The sequence below is a fragment of the Peromyscus californicus genome, unplaced genomic scaffold (genome assembly GCF_007827085.1).
Source record: "Peromyscus californicus insignis strain IS unplaced genomic scaffold, ASM782708v3 Scaffold_4__1_contigs__length_199733344, whole genome shotgun sequence".
In the NCBI taxonomy this organism is placed as follows: Eukaryota; Metazoa; Chordata; class Mammalia; order Rodentia; family Cricetidae; genus Peromyscus; species Peromyscus californicus.
This window is the reverse complement of record NW_026294562.1, coordinates 178,688,051-178,705,605: the sequence shown is the minus strand read 5'-3', so window position 1 is coordinate 178,705,605 and position 17,555 is coordinate 178,688,051. Positions and strand designations below refer to the sequence as shown.

Here is a 17,555-nt window from a genome sequence, read left to right as displayed (position 1 = left end):
TGTCACTGTGTCATGGGCTCAGACTGACAGAGCAACACAGAGGAAACTTTTGTTTTTTTTTTTTTTTTTGGTTTTTCGAGACAGGGTTTCTCTGTGTAGCTTTGCGCCTCTCCTGGAACTCACTTGGTAGCCCAGGCTGGCCTCGAACTCACGGAGATCCACCTGGCTCTGCCTCCCGAGTGCTGGGATTAAAGGCGTGCGCCACCACCGCCCGGCTTGAGGAAACTTTTAAATAAGTGTCCAGTGAAGGAAGACCCATCATCCAACCCTACAGCCAGCTTTCCAATAAAGAAGAACAGCATACAACAATTTTAACATTGTCTATATCTAAACCATTTTTGTTTTAGCTCCATGCTTGCAGCAAAACTTAATGAACACACCAGAAAACACAGACAAAACTGTTCAGTAAAACAAACATATGGAACTTTTTCAAGAAATAGACAAAATTTTTCAACAAGAAAAACAAAACTTTCCAACCAGAATCAGAATCAGATGGGTGGGCAGGCTAGCCACCATATAGCTCAGTGTGATGTCCCTACCACATTTAGAAGAAAGAGTAGACAGACATAAGCAAGTCTTCAGAGGAAAGAAAAAGAAAGTGGAGAATTTTTTCTTGGTTCCTCAACCATCTGGCTCAAAGAAATATTGAGGCCAGTCTCACATTCGGGGGATGGTCAGAGGCAGGATGCCCCACCAGAGACCTGAATGCCAGTATTGAATGAAAGAAAAGAGCCACCAGTGAATGAGAAAGTAGATTTGTTACAGGCAGAAAAGAACAGATCTGCCACGGGTGGATCAGGTGAATGAGGTCCAGGTGTTAAGTAGATACCTTCAAAACAAACACACCATGTGCAACAGTTAGTACAGGATGTTTGAGAGCAAAAGAGTGAAAGACCATGTCAGAGCAGGGCAGGTGCTCTGATGATGATGATGAAGCCAAATGACCTGTCTGTCTTTGACCTTAATCAAGATGCCAGGAGTCCAGTCAAAGAGAAAGAAGAGGGACTCTATGAGCAAGAGGCATCAAGATCATGATGAGGAAACCTACAAAGACAACCAAACCAAACTAGTGGGAACTCATGAATTAGACCAACACCTATGGAGCCTATATGAGACTGGACTAGGCCCTCTGCATAAACAAGACAGATGTGTAGCTTGATCTACTTAAGGGGCCCCCTGGCGGTGGGATCAGGATCCATCCCTGGTGCATGAGCTGGCTTTTTGGAGCCTACTACCTGTGGTGGGACACCTCACATAGCCTTGATGTAGGGGGAGGGGCTTGGACTTGCCTCTACTGAATGTACCAGGCTCTGCTGACTCCCCATAGGAGGCCTTACCTTCTTGTAGGAGGGAATAGGGGGTACTTTGGGTGGGGGGAAGGCTGGAGGGTTAGAAGGAGGGAAGAGGGGGATATGTGATTGGTACGTAAAATGAATAAAAAGTTTCTTAATAAAAAAAAGTTGGCACCTGCCTATGTGTTCATATGGTTACTTTACCCCAAGACAGATGGAACACATGAACTCAAGCATTCAAAAATCAGTCAGAAACAGTCATGTGGCCACCTCAGTGACACATTTTCAACTGCACATAAGAAATAGACATTTTTTAAACAGAAAGACTGACAAAGCTTTCCTGGGAAACTTTAGGCTAACCAACATAAAAATCCAGAAAGAAGAATTTACAATATAAAGAATGAGCTGCAGGACTGTAGGCATAGACTGAGAGACAGCCAGGTGGGAGAAAGCTAAAAGGGAGTAGAAGATGAGGGAGGGATCCAGTGGGCTAGAGCCCAGGGAGGGCAAATAAATAGGGTATTAACCATAGAGGTTTGGTGGTAGGCTTATTTCCCATGAGTGGGGCCGAACAATTAGGACACAAACTGCTAAGCAATTTGTCAAACACAGAGCAGGGGACCGAAGAATGCTGAGGTCTAGGAGATGAGAAGGCACAGGCTGCTTCAATGTTTCCTCAGACAGAGAGCAGGGACCAAGAGACCCAGGTTACCTGGTACTGGAACTTACAGGTGGAGCCAAGAGATGAGAAGTCACCGTGGAGATGAGATGAATCCCTACTCATGGGAGATGACCAGAAGTAGGGGGAGCTTACCGATTATGGCAGGGTTGGATGAAGTGAGTGTTGAAGGTTCCAGGTCTCTGACTGCCAGCAGGCAGGAGAAAGTTCCAAGAGGGCCTCTGCCGAGCATGGCATCAATTTTGTTAAATGGCGGGAGAGAGGCCTTGGCAGGTGGAGCCAAGGTGCCCCATAGCAGGTGAGGGAGACATGCCATACAGACACATTGGGTGGCCAAGGGAGCAAGTGGACATTTAGAATGTGTTTCTTGCTTGGTGTTTTTCTTGTTGATTGTAGTTTCATTTTTGTTTATGTTATTACCCTTTCTTTATTCTGGACAATACTTGATAATTATTCTTACTGAGTATAGCTTTGTGTTAGGACTAGAACATTTTTTTATTTAGACGAAAAAGGAGAAGGATTGTGGGAAATCATTCCATTAGGCCAATGACCTTTGGGCTACCTGGTCCAATGAGTGTGGTCTTTTCTGGGTACGAGACTAGTTAAAACTGAGGAGGGGGCATAGACTTGCTTTCTTGGGTGGTCAAGACCGGATTAAGTAGTGTGGAGCAGCTTGCAGTTGGTTCCCTTCCCTCCCAGGGCAGAAGGACAGGACAGCAGCAGCTGGACCAGCAGGATTGGTGGCAGCAGTGTCTTCCTTGTTCTGTGTTAGTAAGTCTGTTTCCCCACTGTATCCTTTATACCTCTGTGGGCTCTTGCTTCACAATATTCCCCCAGTCTAGAAAACTCCAAAATATGAAACACTTCTAGTTCCAAACATTTTGGATAAAATGAGAAATACCCTCTGCTGTTCTCATGCTGTTAACACACAGGGCTTTTTTGTGTGGAAGCCCAAAAATGCCTGTCTCTTACATACACATAACCATTTAAAAGAACCAGGAGACTGGACCTGGTAGTGATCTTCTATAATCCTGTCACTGGGAAGGCTGAGGCACATGTGTGCAAGTGTGTGTATACACATGATTGTGTGCATGACCAGTTTGCAGATGCACTATGCTTGTGCTAAACAAAATAAAGTAAGCAAAACAAAACAAAATAGGCAAAAAGAATCCTAAGACCACCCTATATCCATTACCTCCACGATTTCAGGCCCATTTCCAGCCTCCCTAGTTCCCAGTCTCCCTCTCATCCTTTCCATGACAGCTTCCCTCACTATACTTCATTAATCCTGACCCTCAATCAGACTGTTCCACTTAGGGAGAGGCACAAACTGAAGAGGCCACAAGAAACAAACTCCACCCACCACAGCAAGAGCCTGCTAGGCTCACCCCTTCCTCAGCCGCGGAGCTAAACCCAAGGAGCATGCACCTCCAAGGCTGATGTGCATTGAAGACGTCACAGAAGGCACCACATCCACAATTTAGTCCCAGTTCCTTGATGCCGGCTGGAATAAGTCTCTTTGTGTACTGTGCCTATGCTGTTTCTTGGGCACAACGGATTTTTCCAGCAGGAATTTAAAGAAAATGTCCTGGTGGCTGAAAGCTGCTGAACAAAGCAAAGCAAGGGGAAGAGTGGGTGAGAAATGAAGGAGACGTCATCAAAGCGCTCTGGAAGCATCCGATAACGAAGGGTAAGCGGGATGAGAGACACGAAAGTGGGCCGGGATGAGAGTACGGAGGTTCGGGAACAGGAAGCTGAATCAGGAGTACCTGTTGCAACAGAGTCCCAAGACAATTTTCAGGGAATTGACTCAGAGTACACAAAAGAAATCAAGGCTGAGTGTGAACAGGCCCGACACAGTCTCTAAAGCTAGGAATAGCTGTCAGGATTGAGTGTGTTCTCCCCAGGGGAGCTAGGGCTGCTCAGGGGAACTAGAAGAGGTGGATCCAAGACCTTGGCCAGACCTACTCACTACCTGCCCAGATAACTGCTGACAGGACCTGCTCCCCTCTACCACCTGGCTTTTCATCCTTTGTCATGTAAAATCCTTCTTGGGCGCAGTATCGCAAACCTAAGGCAAAAAAGAGATGTTCCAGGAAGGGAAGCAAGCACTGGAGCAGTATAAGAGGGAGAGAGGATACTGTAAAGATTAAGCCTCTGATCTGTTGAATTACACTCCTGCCATGTCCTTTTATCAGAGATCAAGTGCCTTGGCATATCTCAACTTCAATATTATTTTGTACATAACTAGGAATAACTATGTTTAAAATTGCTTAGAAAGATTAATGAGATCAAAATAAATGTATACACACATCTATGAGTGTATATTTGAGTGGTTTTAAATCAACTACTTGACAAGCAGTGAGTGTACCAGAGCTATTACATGTGTACTGCTGCAGAAAGACTTCCAACTCTGTTGCTAGGCATCTAGGGTAGCTAAAACAGTCTTCCTAGAGTCTCAAGCCCTTCACATTTTTTCCCAATAAACAAACTAGAGTCTCAATCTGCAGTTCAAGGGAGAACTAGATTCTGTATGTAACACTGGTAACTACCTTGGATTGTTTGCTTGGTCAAACATGTACTCAGGGAAGCACAGAGAACAGAGGTGGGTTTTTGTTTCTTTGTTATTGTTGCTGTTGGGATAAGGTTCACTATATAGTTCTGACTGAGCTGGAAACAGACTGTAAACGAGGCTGGCCTCTCCCTCTGAAGTGATGGGATCAACTGTGTGCGCTATCACACTCAGCTCAGGGACTAAATGTATAGAATGTAGTGTGAGCTATATTTTCTGGTCATTTGCCCTTTCTTACCACATTTACAACTGTACTCTGTCCCCCAGTGCCACCGTGATGGTTTCCTCCAAACAAATAAGAAACAGAAGCATGGAGGTTTAGAGATTTTGGCATCATGCTGGTTATATTTAGAATTTGCAGAAAGACTGTTGTATTTTGTCTGTCAGGATACATTCCAATTTTATAGATTCTAAACAGCGAAAAATCTGTTTTAAACTTCTTGTAGTCAGCAAAATACAGTGTTTCAACCAACCACCCCCTAACCATTAACATCACCTCAGTTTTAGTGTCTTCATTCCTTAGTGAGCAACTAAGCTCACTGCCCCAGCATAATTATAACCTGCATTTTAAATCAGAACTACTCTAAATGTGATCCAATGAAGAGTGTTTCTGGACATGCAGAGTCTGGAGTAGGAACTAAAACCCCATGTTTTAATAAGATCCTAGAGATTCTTAAACACATTAAGCTTTGAGAGGTACTCTTTTTAAACCTCATTCTGGGTATTTCTAGGACAAATCTGGCCAGAGGGAAGAGTAAGTTGTGGTGATACATGTCTATAATCTAAGCAACTAGCACTTGGGAGCCTGAGACAGGGGTATTGGAGGTTTAAGGCCACTGTGCACTACAGAGCAAATTCTAAACCAGCCTAGGATACAAAGTGAGACATTATCTTTAAATAAATATGCAAATAAGCAGCATTCAGTAGGACCAGGGACATGGATCCATGGTGAAGCATTTGCCTGGCATGCATTAAACCCCACTGAGTTTAATCCCCCAACACTGCAGAATAAAACAGAAGTATCATCCAAGAAAGCTTTGCCTTTTCATACTAACCAAGTATTCTGTCTTTAAATAAGTGTAGTTATTGCCATAGTTAGAAAAGCCTTGGATATTATATTCATTCCTAACAGGAAGTAATCTTCTATTTTTGTCTTTCATCCCCCAGCTGTGATTTACCATGCCTTTTCTCATAAAGAAGCCAAAGAGTATGATGTACAGGTACAGTCTTTCAAAGGTAGGCTGGGAGGGTAGACTTGATAGCAAAGATAGCTCAGTGTCTTCCAAGATTGGTCCAGCTGTCCTTTCCCATGGATTCCTCCTCATCTTTACAGTCAGTATATTAGACCCCATCAAAGTCTTTTGCTGTGTTTATGTGCACAGCTCCTTTCTTAGGGTACCAGAGCTAGCTCTGAGGGACTTGGACTCCTTGATTTCATGTCATCTCTCACATTGTAGGGAATGACAGCCTGTGCCTACCTGGAAACCTATGCTGATTTTGCTTCTGTGCCCTATTGAGTGCTCAGCGCACTTCATAAGTGGATGTTATAAATTCTAGCTGGGTGCTTCAGCATGCTTTGTCAGTTGGGCATAAGCTTCATCTGTGGCTCATAAAGAGAGTATATCCTGCCAGGCTGTGTAACGCATGCCTTTAATTTCAGCACTTGGGAGGCAGATGCAGGTGGTTCCATGAGTTCAAGGAAAGCCAGGGCTACACAGAAGAAACCCTGTCTTAAAAAACTAAAAGAGAGCGGGAGAGAGAGAGAGAGAGAGAGAGAGAGAGAGAGAGAGAGAGAGAGAGAGAGATATCCTTGATATCAAGATTTTAAAAGGCCAGTAAACCTTTAATTTTATATCTCCATGAAAGAGAGACTATGTATGTATTAAAAATAACCAAATTGTCCTAATATCGATGATGGATTTTATAGCCATCCCGACTTTGAACTACCTCAAAGATTGTGTGTTCTATCTTTTTACCCCCTGCTTTAGCAGAGAGAGGGTATTGGCCACTGTTGATATGTTGACCTAAATAAAGCTGGCAGTTAGCCCCAGACTTGTTTTTACTGTCTGGTTAGTGTAAAAAGAGCCCAGCAAATGGTCCAACCAAGAGGTAGGTCCTCAGGAAAGAGCACTGCCCGGGTTGCAGCAGATGAAAGCCAAGTGAGATGCCTGTTGCCCAGTGAAGAATAGACTGTTGCTGCCCCAACTTGAGAGGTGGTGACACTAGAGTGTCTCAGGACTGGGCACAACAGTGAAGTGGTTTCACCTGCTATTCCCTAGGGTATTACAGTCCTGTGGATGAGAGTGAGTAGTGCCCGAGATGCACTTCACGCTTTCTGCCTCAAGGGGGACTGGAGCAGACCTCTCCAACAGCAGCCACATGGAGGCCACAAGGCTGAAAAGCAAGGAAAGGGGACTGGGGTGCTCAGTATCAGATTTCCTCCTCCTTGACCTGCCTGGAAGCCCCAGGCAATTTCCCCTAGTTCTGGAATGGCTCATGTCCCTAACACCCCAAGCTCCCTTCCACTTCAAGCTAGTCTTGTGGTCATGACTTATTAAATACCCTGTATCATCCATTTCTCAAGCTTGCTTCCCTACAAGGATTAGAGAAGACTTGCATTACAAAGGATTTTTTTTTTTTTTTTTTGGTTTTTCGAGACAGGGTTTCTCTGTGTAGCTTTGCGCCTTTCCTGGAACCCACTTGGTAGTCCAGGCTGGCCTTGAACTCACAGAGATCCACCTGGCTCTGCCTCCCGAGTGCTGGGATTAAAGGCGTGCGCCACCACCGCCCGGCACATTACAAAGGATTTTGAATGCTCGGTTACCTCAGAGGAACAGGACAGGAAGTCAGTGTTTGGCCTGGCTACAGTGTAGGACAGTGTCACAGTTAGCATGTGAGTGTTACTTTTACATCTTGGCAGTTGTGTGTAGCAAACACTTGGAAGACAAGGGATTTGTAAACTAGATCAGCAAAAATGGTGGCTCTCAGGAACTGGACATGAGGACCCTGGAGTCTGAGAACAGAACAGTAAACCACACCACCATGTTTCCGAGCAGGAGCTGGGAAGCCAGCCGGCTGAGGCCTTTGTGAGGGCCTTCCTGAAGCAGAGCATACCTCACTGGAGCCAGCAAGACTGTGAGAGCCATCTGCAACGCAAGGCTGTGGTCTTGGAATACTTGTCAGAAGCCAAAGCAGCAGCAGAAGAAATCCAAAGGCCTCACTGCCAAACAGAGGAGAGACATGAGGCTCTTTGACATTAACCCAGAGCAACAGAGGTACGCCCATCTTTCCTAAAGGCCTTGCCACTCATCATTGCTTAGTCTTTCTGGTCAGAGTGTAGACTGGTGATTCCAGGGGCTCACTAGGCAGCTCTGCCCCCTTAGTCTCAGGGCCTTCTCTGCCTTCCGTCACAGGAGGCAGCCCCCCCCCCCCCCTTACCAATTTTTTTTTTGTCTTGGCTTGGCTTCTAAAAGTCAGGCATTGGTGAGCCAGAGAACTTTCATCATTTAGGTGTCTCTCCTAGGCTCACTAATAAGTGAGTCTGTTACCCATAGCCACAGACTCTCTTGCTTTCTAGAAAAGAGGAACTGATATTCCTTAATATGGACTTTTCTATAGCTCTTAATATCCCTAGACAGAATCACCCACTCAAAGGTTACTGCCAAGGAGAGGTACTGCCTACACATGTCTGAAGTTTCTGAAAGGAATGTATCACTTTCTTGTGGGAGGATGTCTCCTTTAAGGCAGTTCTGAGTTTGTGTGTACAGCCACTATTTATAGGCTTTGTATAACACTCTATTGCCACATAGCCTTCCATGTCCCAGAAGGCATGAGAGTGTCACTTTACTCTGGGACTGTCTCCATGGGGTTCTTGCAGGAAGTTCTTGTTTCAGGTTTGAGCCTGGTGTTCTTGACTCTCTGACCCTGGCTTTGTGTGAAAGGGCACCAAGACAAATGGTAATAGTCCCAGGGAAAATCTTTTGGTCCTCTCCCTTCACTTTCTGGACAATCCCACTACTTTACAGGAGGACCTGCTTTGCAAGTCTGTACCTTAACCTCCTATATCAGTGGGTTAAACAAGGTTGATGTTAATTTTTTTTGTTTGTTGTTGGGAGAATTCCTGCAGGGCTGCAGCTAGTTTGTTTCCTGAGTGTTAGCACCTAGCTTTGATCTGTTTTTTGTGATTACTACATCTTGTCTCCATTACCTCCTGTTCTTTGAGAATATCAACAAGATAGACAAACCCTTATCCAAACTAACCAAAAAGCAGAGAGAGAATATCCAAATTAACAAAATTATAAATGAAAAGGGGGACATAATAAGAGACGCTGAAGAAATCGAGAGAATCATTAGATTATAGAACTTGGGGGAGTGGGAGATCCTAGCTGGATCAACAACAGAGAGGGAGAACAAGGAATAGGAGACCATGGTAAATGAAGACCACATGAGAATAGGAAGAAGCAAAGTGCTAGAGAGGCCCACAGAAATCCACAAAGATACCCCCACAACAGACTGCTGGCAATGGTCGAGATACAGCCCGAACTGACCTACTCTGGTGATGGGATGGCCAAACACCCTAATTGTCATGCTAGAAACCCCATCCAACTACTGAGGGATCTGGATGCAGAGATCCATGGCTAGGCCCCGGGTGGATCTCTGGGAGTTCAATTATCGAGAATGAGGAGGGTTTATATGAACAAGAATTGTTGAGACCAAGGTTGGATAAAGCATGGGGACAAATAGCCAAACAAATGGAAACGCATGAACTATGAACCAATGGCTGAGGGGTCACCAACTGGATCAGGCCCTCTGAATGGGTGAGACAGTTGATTGGATTGATCATCTACATTTCTTTAAGCTCCGACTGTTAACATGATGTTTCTTGTGAAATTCTGAGGCTTCCAATACATTTCCTATCAGTAATTGATCAATTTCTTCATTTCCTTTTGCTAATGGTCCAGGCAACCCAGTATGAGTGGGTAATATAAAGTGGGCAAGTCCTTTCTTGGATAGCCTATTGTGGTTGTACAAATAATAAAGTTAATTCTGAATTATCAGGAATAAGTTTAGCAGTTTCTATATGCAATACCACCATTTCTACATATTAGGCATCACTAATTATATTAAGATATTCATTAAAGTCTAATAAAACCATCAGAATGGCATATAACTCTGATTTTTGAATTGAATCATAGACTTTGAATAACTTTACTGATGCTTTCTGCTTTATAACCAGCTATTCTTAATTTATTCACAACTGTATAAAATGTAAGAGCCCCAAAAATAGATGTTCTTTTCACTATGTAGGGAATAATCCATTTTTATATGGATTTTTTATAAATTGAAGTCACTTACTTTTTGGATATTTGTTATTAAATTCTCCTAGGAAATTACTACAAGCTCTTTGCCAATCATCATTAATCACCCATAATTGCACAATTTCAGCATTAGTATAGGGTACTACAATCTCAGCTGGATCCATTCCTAACAATTGACAAAGTCTTATTCTTTTCTTTATGACTAAATCAGAAACTTTTTCTGTATAGTTCGTTAACATTTTCCTCTGTTTGTGAGCTAGGAAAATCCATTCCAAAATATTATCCTCCCTCTGCATAATGAATCCGGTAGGGGAATGATTACTAAAATACATTTAGTTATGAGATCTAATGGATCCACATAGGCATTTTGTAATTTTTGCTCTACTTAGGCTAATTCACTTTAAGCCTCAGCTGTTAATTTAATTTAAACAGCTTTGGACTGCTTAAATCTGAGTCACCTTGCAAAATTTGAAGCAAATTATTTAATTCTTGAATACACAATCCAATGGTAGGATGCAACTGAAGTGTGATCCTAATTAACCTTAATAATAAAAACCTGGAGTCAGATGTCAAGGGTGAGAGCTGAAAGATCAGCAGAGCAGGCAACCATTAGAAAGACTTCTTAAAGCCTCTACAAAATCTCAGACTGAATGGGGGATATCCCATCTCTATGAATCCTTAGACTGAATGGGTGGGTAGATCCTGTCTCCACCTACCACCTTAAATTCCTGTCCCCACCTCCCATGTGCTAGGATCAAAGGCATGATCCTTCTTACTGCTGGGATTAAAGGTGTGAGCCTCCCATGTGCTGGGATTAAAGGTGTGAGCCACCACTACCTAGCTCTGTTTCTCTTTTATACTGGTTCAATCTTGTATAGCCCAGGGTGGCCTTGAACTCCTTATCTTCCTGCTTCCTCATCCCACATGCTAGAATTAAAGGTGTGTGCCACCACTGCCTGGCCTTTATGGTTAATTAGTGGCTAGCTCTACCCTCTGATCTCCAGGAAAGCTTTATTTGTCAGAACACAAACAAAATATCATACAACAGGTAACCAATTAATATCACCCAATATTTTTTGAAAATCATTAAGAGTGTGCCTTTGATCTCCTCAAATCTGGACTTTTTGCAGCTGAATTTTCTGTTTACATAATTTAAATCCTAAATAACTAAAAGAATCTCCTCTTTGCATTTTTTTTTTCAGGAGAAATTTGTAGTCCCCAACAGGTAAAATTTTCTGTACCACATTTAACATTTTTTTCTAATGTATCTGTATTAGAAGCAGCCAATAAAATATCATCCATATAATGATAATAGATTGAAGAAATTGTTTACAAACAATTTGCAGTGGTTGATGTACAAAATATTGACGTAAAATTGGGCTATTTAACATTCCTTGGGGAAGGACATTCCAGTGACATCATTTTACTGGTTGAGCATTATTATTAGTAGGAATTGGAAAAGCAAATTTTTCTCTATCCTGTTCTTGTAAAGGGATAATAAAGAAGCAATCTTGTGAATCAATAACTATAATAGGCCAATCCTTATAATAAGGAAGATAAAGGAATTCCAGACTACAAAGATCTTGTAGGTGGAATCATCTTATTAATCACTTTTAAGTCAATTAATAATCTCCATTTTCCAGATTCCTTTTTTATTACAAACACAGGAAAGTTCCAAGGACTAGTAGTTTCCTCTATGTGCTTAGCATCTAACTGTTCTTTTACTAGTTGTTCAAGTGCCTGTAACTTTTCTTTAGTTAAGGGCCACTGCCCCACCCATGTAGGCTTATTAGTTAGCCCTTTTAACTAGTTAGATTACCAGCAGTGGCTCCTACTCCAAATTTGAATAGGCAATTCCTATTTTATCCTGCTGTTGAACAAAACAAAGAGGATATCCTCCTGTATATCCTCTTATTTTCCTCAACAATGTTTTCCAATACCTTTTCTAGGAATTTACCCCCTTTTTAACATCATTTTGTGAGCTGTTTCTGAAATTGTAAGAACATTAATTTGAATTCCCCATTGTTGTAACAAATTTCTCTCCCAAAAATTCACAGCGATATCAGCTACACAAGGCTTAACATACCTATTTGTCCTTCAGGCCATATACATTTAATCTATTCTACATTCTGTTTTTACCTGAGATAAGGTTCCATTGACTACAAATTGAGTGAAGATTTCTTGTAAAGGCCAAGTGGGATTTTAAGATTTTTGAAAATTTACAGATATATCAGCTTTAGTGTTTGGTAGGCCTGAAATTTGAATATCATTTACTTGTAATTTTAGTTTTGGTCTCTTATCATTAATAACAGTTTGTCAGAACATTTTTACAGTATTTATTTATTTATTTATTTTGAGACAAGGTTTCTCTGTGTAGCTTTGGTGCCTGTCCTGGATCTCGCTCTGTAGACCAGGCTGGCCTCAAACTTACAGAGATCTGCCTGGCTCTGCCTCCCGAGTGCTGGGATTAAAGGCTTGTACCATCACCACCCGACTTTTTTTTTTTCAGCATTTTTTAAATCTCCTGTCTTACAATTGGAGTTGCTTTACATTTAAAATATGGAAGTAATAACAGTTGAGCAACTTTACCACCAGCATTTATTTGCACAGTCCTTTTTACATAAACCATCTATAAAAGCATTGAAAACAATATCTATAGAATTTTAAGAGGTAACTTTAAGCAATACTACGGAATATTTTTATAAAATTTTAACAGGAGGATATTTTTTTACAGATCTTAAGTAACATGTTAATGTAACTTGCCAATTATTAACAGTGTGGATCAAACAATTTACCTATATTTTACTTAGTGGAAAAATAATTTTTGTAAGCTCCTTATCAGTAAGAGATCATTTTTATGAGCTTTTACCTTAGTAACCATAGTATCTAATAAGCTAACCACCCAATCTGTTTCAAGTGTTACATTTTTATGCAATTTAACTAAGAATTTCTAGAAAGCAACTTAAAAGAGTGGAGCCAAGTCTTCAGTAAATGACCAACAGAGAAGAGCAAACACAATACTATAGTTTAAAGTCATGAATGTTGTTCTTCCAATTCATTTACTATAAAAATTAAACATTATGATTAGACAATCAAGAGAAGAGAACATCCTTTACACAATGAATGACTAATATCTCTGGATATTCAAACAGCGTTGACTTAGTACTTTATGCCCTGACCATACTTGTTTTTTACTAGAAGTTAGGCTTGTTTAAAATTTTTTCTTTCTCCCATGAAGGGACCATTGATAATGATTTATTCCAACTATAAGGAAAGATAAAAAATATATCCCAGGAAGGGATCTTTAATATTGAGTTATTCCTGCTGTGATGAAAAAAAAAAAAAAACAAGAATCATTTAAACCAAAGTTAAGCCAACAGACAAGAAAACTCTCAGCTCTGAGCCTGTTGTGCTTGCTCAGGCTGCAGCAGTGAGGCCCTGCCACTCATTCTTTGTAATTCAGATGCCCCCTCTTTTTGCTGACCCTCAGGTCTGTGAAAGAGCTGACAGGCAGGGAGAGCTCTAAGTTACAACTATCCTCAATTTCTTATATCAAAAAGAGACTTTTTCCTTCCTATTTTTACTGGGAAGAGGCTTTTTTCTTTCCCTTATTTTTTGTTCACAGTGACTTTTATGTTTTAGTCCTTGATTTGATAATTTTCCCCTTTTTACCAGGAAAATCGTTTTTGTTTTTTGTTTTTTGATTAAGCATTTCTCCCTTTACCATCCAGGGATTTCCTTTCCTTCCCTTTTCTCTACTGAGATGGGCCTTTTTCCTTGATTTATTCTTTGTCTCAGGAGCCATTTTATTTCTATCTTTAAAAATTGTACAGTTACTGCTTTTCCATTTAACAAGCATTTTAGCAATTGTACATTTTGTGCTCCTGAGATGGGGAGTTTAAATTCCCCATGACCCTGCCAATCCTGGAATCATCTTACCCAGAGAATGAACTTCTTCCAACTCTTAAAAGAGTCAGGATCCTCTGTCCTTCTTCAAGCAATTGGCATAGTCCCTTTGGAGAGGCTTAGATAAGACGTTTTGGTATATGGAATTGACTTGCTAAAGTTGTGAATTGCATAACAATAAAAGGGTCCTTTGCTTATCTACAGTATTTCAGTCAAGAGACGGACCCCCTCTGAAGGTGATAAAGTCTAAAATCATTCTTAGAGTGCTCTGTGCCTTCTTTCTTTGATCCCCCATGAACACACATCCAATATACCACAGTTTCTCTTGGGAAAAGGACATTGAGTGAACAGCACCTGGATTGTTACGGCTAATGTTATATCTCCACCTTCAGATCCTATTCCTAGTCTGAGCCAGGGGTTCCACCATCACATCTACAACTGGGCAGCATGAAGAGAATCAAAGCAAAGGGCTCCCTCTTCCCTTCTCAAAAGCAGAAATTTAGCCTTGAGAAGGTTCTGCCAGGGAAGAAATTGAGGTTCAAGGAGGGGAATGCACTCGGCCTTGGCCACATTGTCATTGGGGATCCTAGGGCTTACACGAAGTCTCAAGTGCTCCCTCATTCTCATTCTCAGCCCTGAGTCCAGCTGTCTTCCTGAACACTGGAAATCCCAAGCTCATGTTTCTGACTTTGTACCTGTTCCTGACTTTATGACAGATACAGTCTCTTCCTCCCTCTGCATGAACTCTGGAAGCAGTACATCTGTGATCTATGCAGTGAGCTCAAGCAAGACACATGACTTTTATTTCTGAAGCCTGCCATGGGATTAGACCCTCAAGTCTTGAGAGCACTAGAGATGCAGCCTGAGAAACCATCTGGCTGTGGGTGTTTGTGATCCTGTTTGCTTTGTTACCAACATGTCTTTTTGGGCTCTTTTCACCACCTAGGCAGCTGCAGATGATTCAGGCCAAGCACGTAAAGGCAAATCTTCATGGTGCTATTATCTCAGGTGATTTCTATGAGAGCATATGTTCATCTGGGGACTGTTACTCAGTGGCAGTATTCTGCTTGTCATCTGTCACTTGGTATCCCTGAGGTATCTCTAAGTTATAAAGAGTGAAGATCTAAGATGGTTGTGACCTGAGCCATCCTGGAACCTTGTTAAACACACTAAGTGCTCTCTGCATGTCATTGGCTCACACTGTTGGAACCTAGCCTCTATCTGAGACTCTTGGGGGCAGATTCTCTCTCATCATGGTTTCCAGGGTGCCATCACCAGTGCAGATCTTTCCTGTGATTGCCAGACTCATTTACTTCATTGCAACCAACAGCTACCTGGACATCCAGGAGGTACCTCAAACTACCTATCTAACACAGAACCCTTGGTCTCCATTTAGGTCAGCTCTCTCTGACCTGAATTCCTCATCTCCGAAAATGACACATCTCTGTATACAATTTGTTCAGCCTAGAAACCTAGAAACACACACATCACCTCTTTCCTAATCCTCCACCTCAAGTCAATTAACACCTTGTTTTTGAATCTAACTTACCTCCAGCTCCCTCAAGTTGGTATAGAAGGTTCCCCCAGCTCACATACTGTTTTTTTCCACATACACACCAGATTAAATTCCCAAAATGAAGGCTGTTATCAGACATCAGATTACCAACTGGCATTTGCCTTCTCTATAGCAGCTTCCCATCCAATCAGAGTAAAAATTCTCAGTGTCTGTGGCTGACCTCTGTGTGACTTGCACATCAGGTGCCTAAGCTTAGGTCCTTCTCTTAATAAGGGTACTCTGCAGGTTTTGTGTATTGATTCCTGCTGTAACTTAGGTCACCTTTCTGATGTCACTTCCTGAGAGTCTACCACTCCTAAAGTTTTCCCCTCTACTCAAATTATTCTGTTACTATTTTCCTTACAGCCATTATCAGTATCAAGAAATAGAATTGCCCAGGTGTTGTTATGCACTGTCCTTCATGAGAACTTCAGCTCCACAGGAGCAGGATATAGGTCATATCATTCAGTGTCCTACCTCAGCACCCACCTAGCACACTAGGCACATAGTTTGCTCCAAAGGTTTACTACATGGAAGTGGGCAGGGGCCTGCCTGTGAGGGGGCTCACCCCTTAGTGCTGGGCAGCTCTATAAAAGAACTACATTCCAGGAACAGTTCAAGAGGCCCCAAAATGAATGATGGGCGTCCAACCAATGGCAATTGCTCCACCAAGGCAACAAGACTGGGCTTTGTTGGTTCTGTGTATGACCTGTTGGCTCCAGAACCCTGGCTAAAGCCCAAAGGACACTTAAGAACAGCCCGGAGATTGCAAAGCCCAGGACAAGGAGTTGGGGTGCCTTGGCTCTTGCTGGCTTGATCATTGCCAGGCTACAAAGACACTATCCTGTGGAGACTCACTTCCTCAGCTGTGAAGGATCAGGCTATCAGTCCCTAAGGCCAGGCTGTGACTGTTGGAACTACCAAGGCCTTACCCTCAATTTTTTTCTCCTTTGCAGTTATAAAATCCAAGTGACCCTCTTATTGGGAGGGGGGGTGTCACAGGAATCCTTCTGCAGGAGACAAGGCATGTCTTCAAGACCATCACCAAAGAAGACAATCTGAAAGGTGTGTGTTTTGTCCCTAGGGTGTCAGATATATATCTCCCGTGAGGCTCCCAGGTTCTACTTGGCTGTGGAGTCAAACAGGCTGCAGGTGCTTGCTATGTTTTGAACTCCAGAGAGAGGCTCCTGCCCCTCTGGCTCCCAGGAGACATCTATGAATACAGCAGCCTGTCCATAAAAGGGACAGAAGAAATGCTTGGCTGGGTCTTGGTCCCAGGGCTGTTCGAGGTCTCTACCTGTCAGTGTCATTGAAGGGGACTCCCATACAGCAGGGGCTCCCTTCCAGACCCTGGATTAGGCACAAAACACACTCAAACACTGGTTTTCACAGAGAGATAGTCTATTAAGCTGGGAAGAAATGTCAAAGTGGCTGCTCTGACTCAGGCAGAAAAACAGCATCAAATGACCTTGCAGGTGTCCCTTAAGAAGACAAAAGGAAAGGTTTGTGTTACAATGAGCTAGCTAGGATGCATTCATAAAGGGGATAGATTATGACAGAGATGGGGAAGGGGAGAAGGGAGATGGGACAGGGATATTTATCCAAGAAGGACAAAGTACAGTCTCTGGATAGAAAGGAGACAGACATGGAACATAGCCAAATGCCTGATTATAAAGGTGTTATTCTGAGTTGTTTAATTTTAATTGAACATGTTAATTAGATGAGCCAAAGGGGGCTTCTGATGGCTGGACTTTGGTTGTCAGCCTCAGGAGGAAGAAGTGGCCAAATAGGAGACTAGACCTTGATGGTTCGCTTTAGGAATGTAATCTAAGGATTTTTAGCAAGGAAGAAGGAATAGGGGAGAAGGGCAAGGCCTGTCAGAGACACATGCTCTAGTGGGCTAGTGTCCTTTCAGTCACCATCTCTCAAATGAATAACTAAAAGGCAGGGAGGAGGCACCAAAACAGCCTGCCCCTGGAGTTCTGAAAACTGCACCCTTTCTGGAGACACTCTGAGTTTTAGCATGGTTAGCACTGCTCTAAGCAGGTACTTTTGAATCTTCCGAGATAACTGTACCTGACCTTGCCCACAAATCCAAAGTTCAAACAACCCTTGGAGGGTTTTGTACTGATTCATCTGTTGATGCTGGAGATCAAGCCCAGGACCTCTGTCTGCTAATCCTGTGCTCTGCACCTGAACTGTTATGCCCAGATCTCAGGCACCCCCAAATGAC

General features: G+C 42.5%; 1 pseudogene; it reads left to right on the top strand.

The window, feature by feature from the left end:
• The first annotated feature begins 3,670 nt into the window (after positions 1-3,670).
• On the top strand, positions 3,671-16,555 carry LOC128124132 (ribonuclease P protein subunit p29-like; annotated as a pseudogene).
• The last annotated feature ends 1,000 nt before the right edge of the window (positions 16,556-17,555 follow it).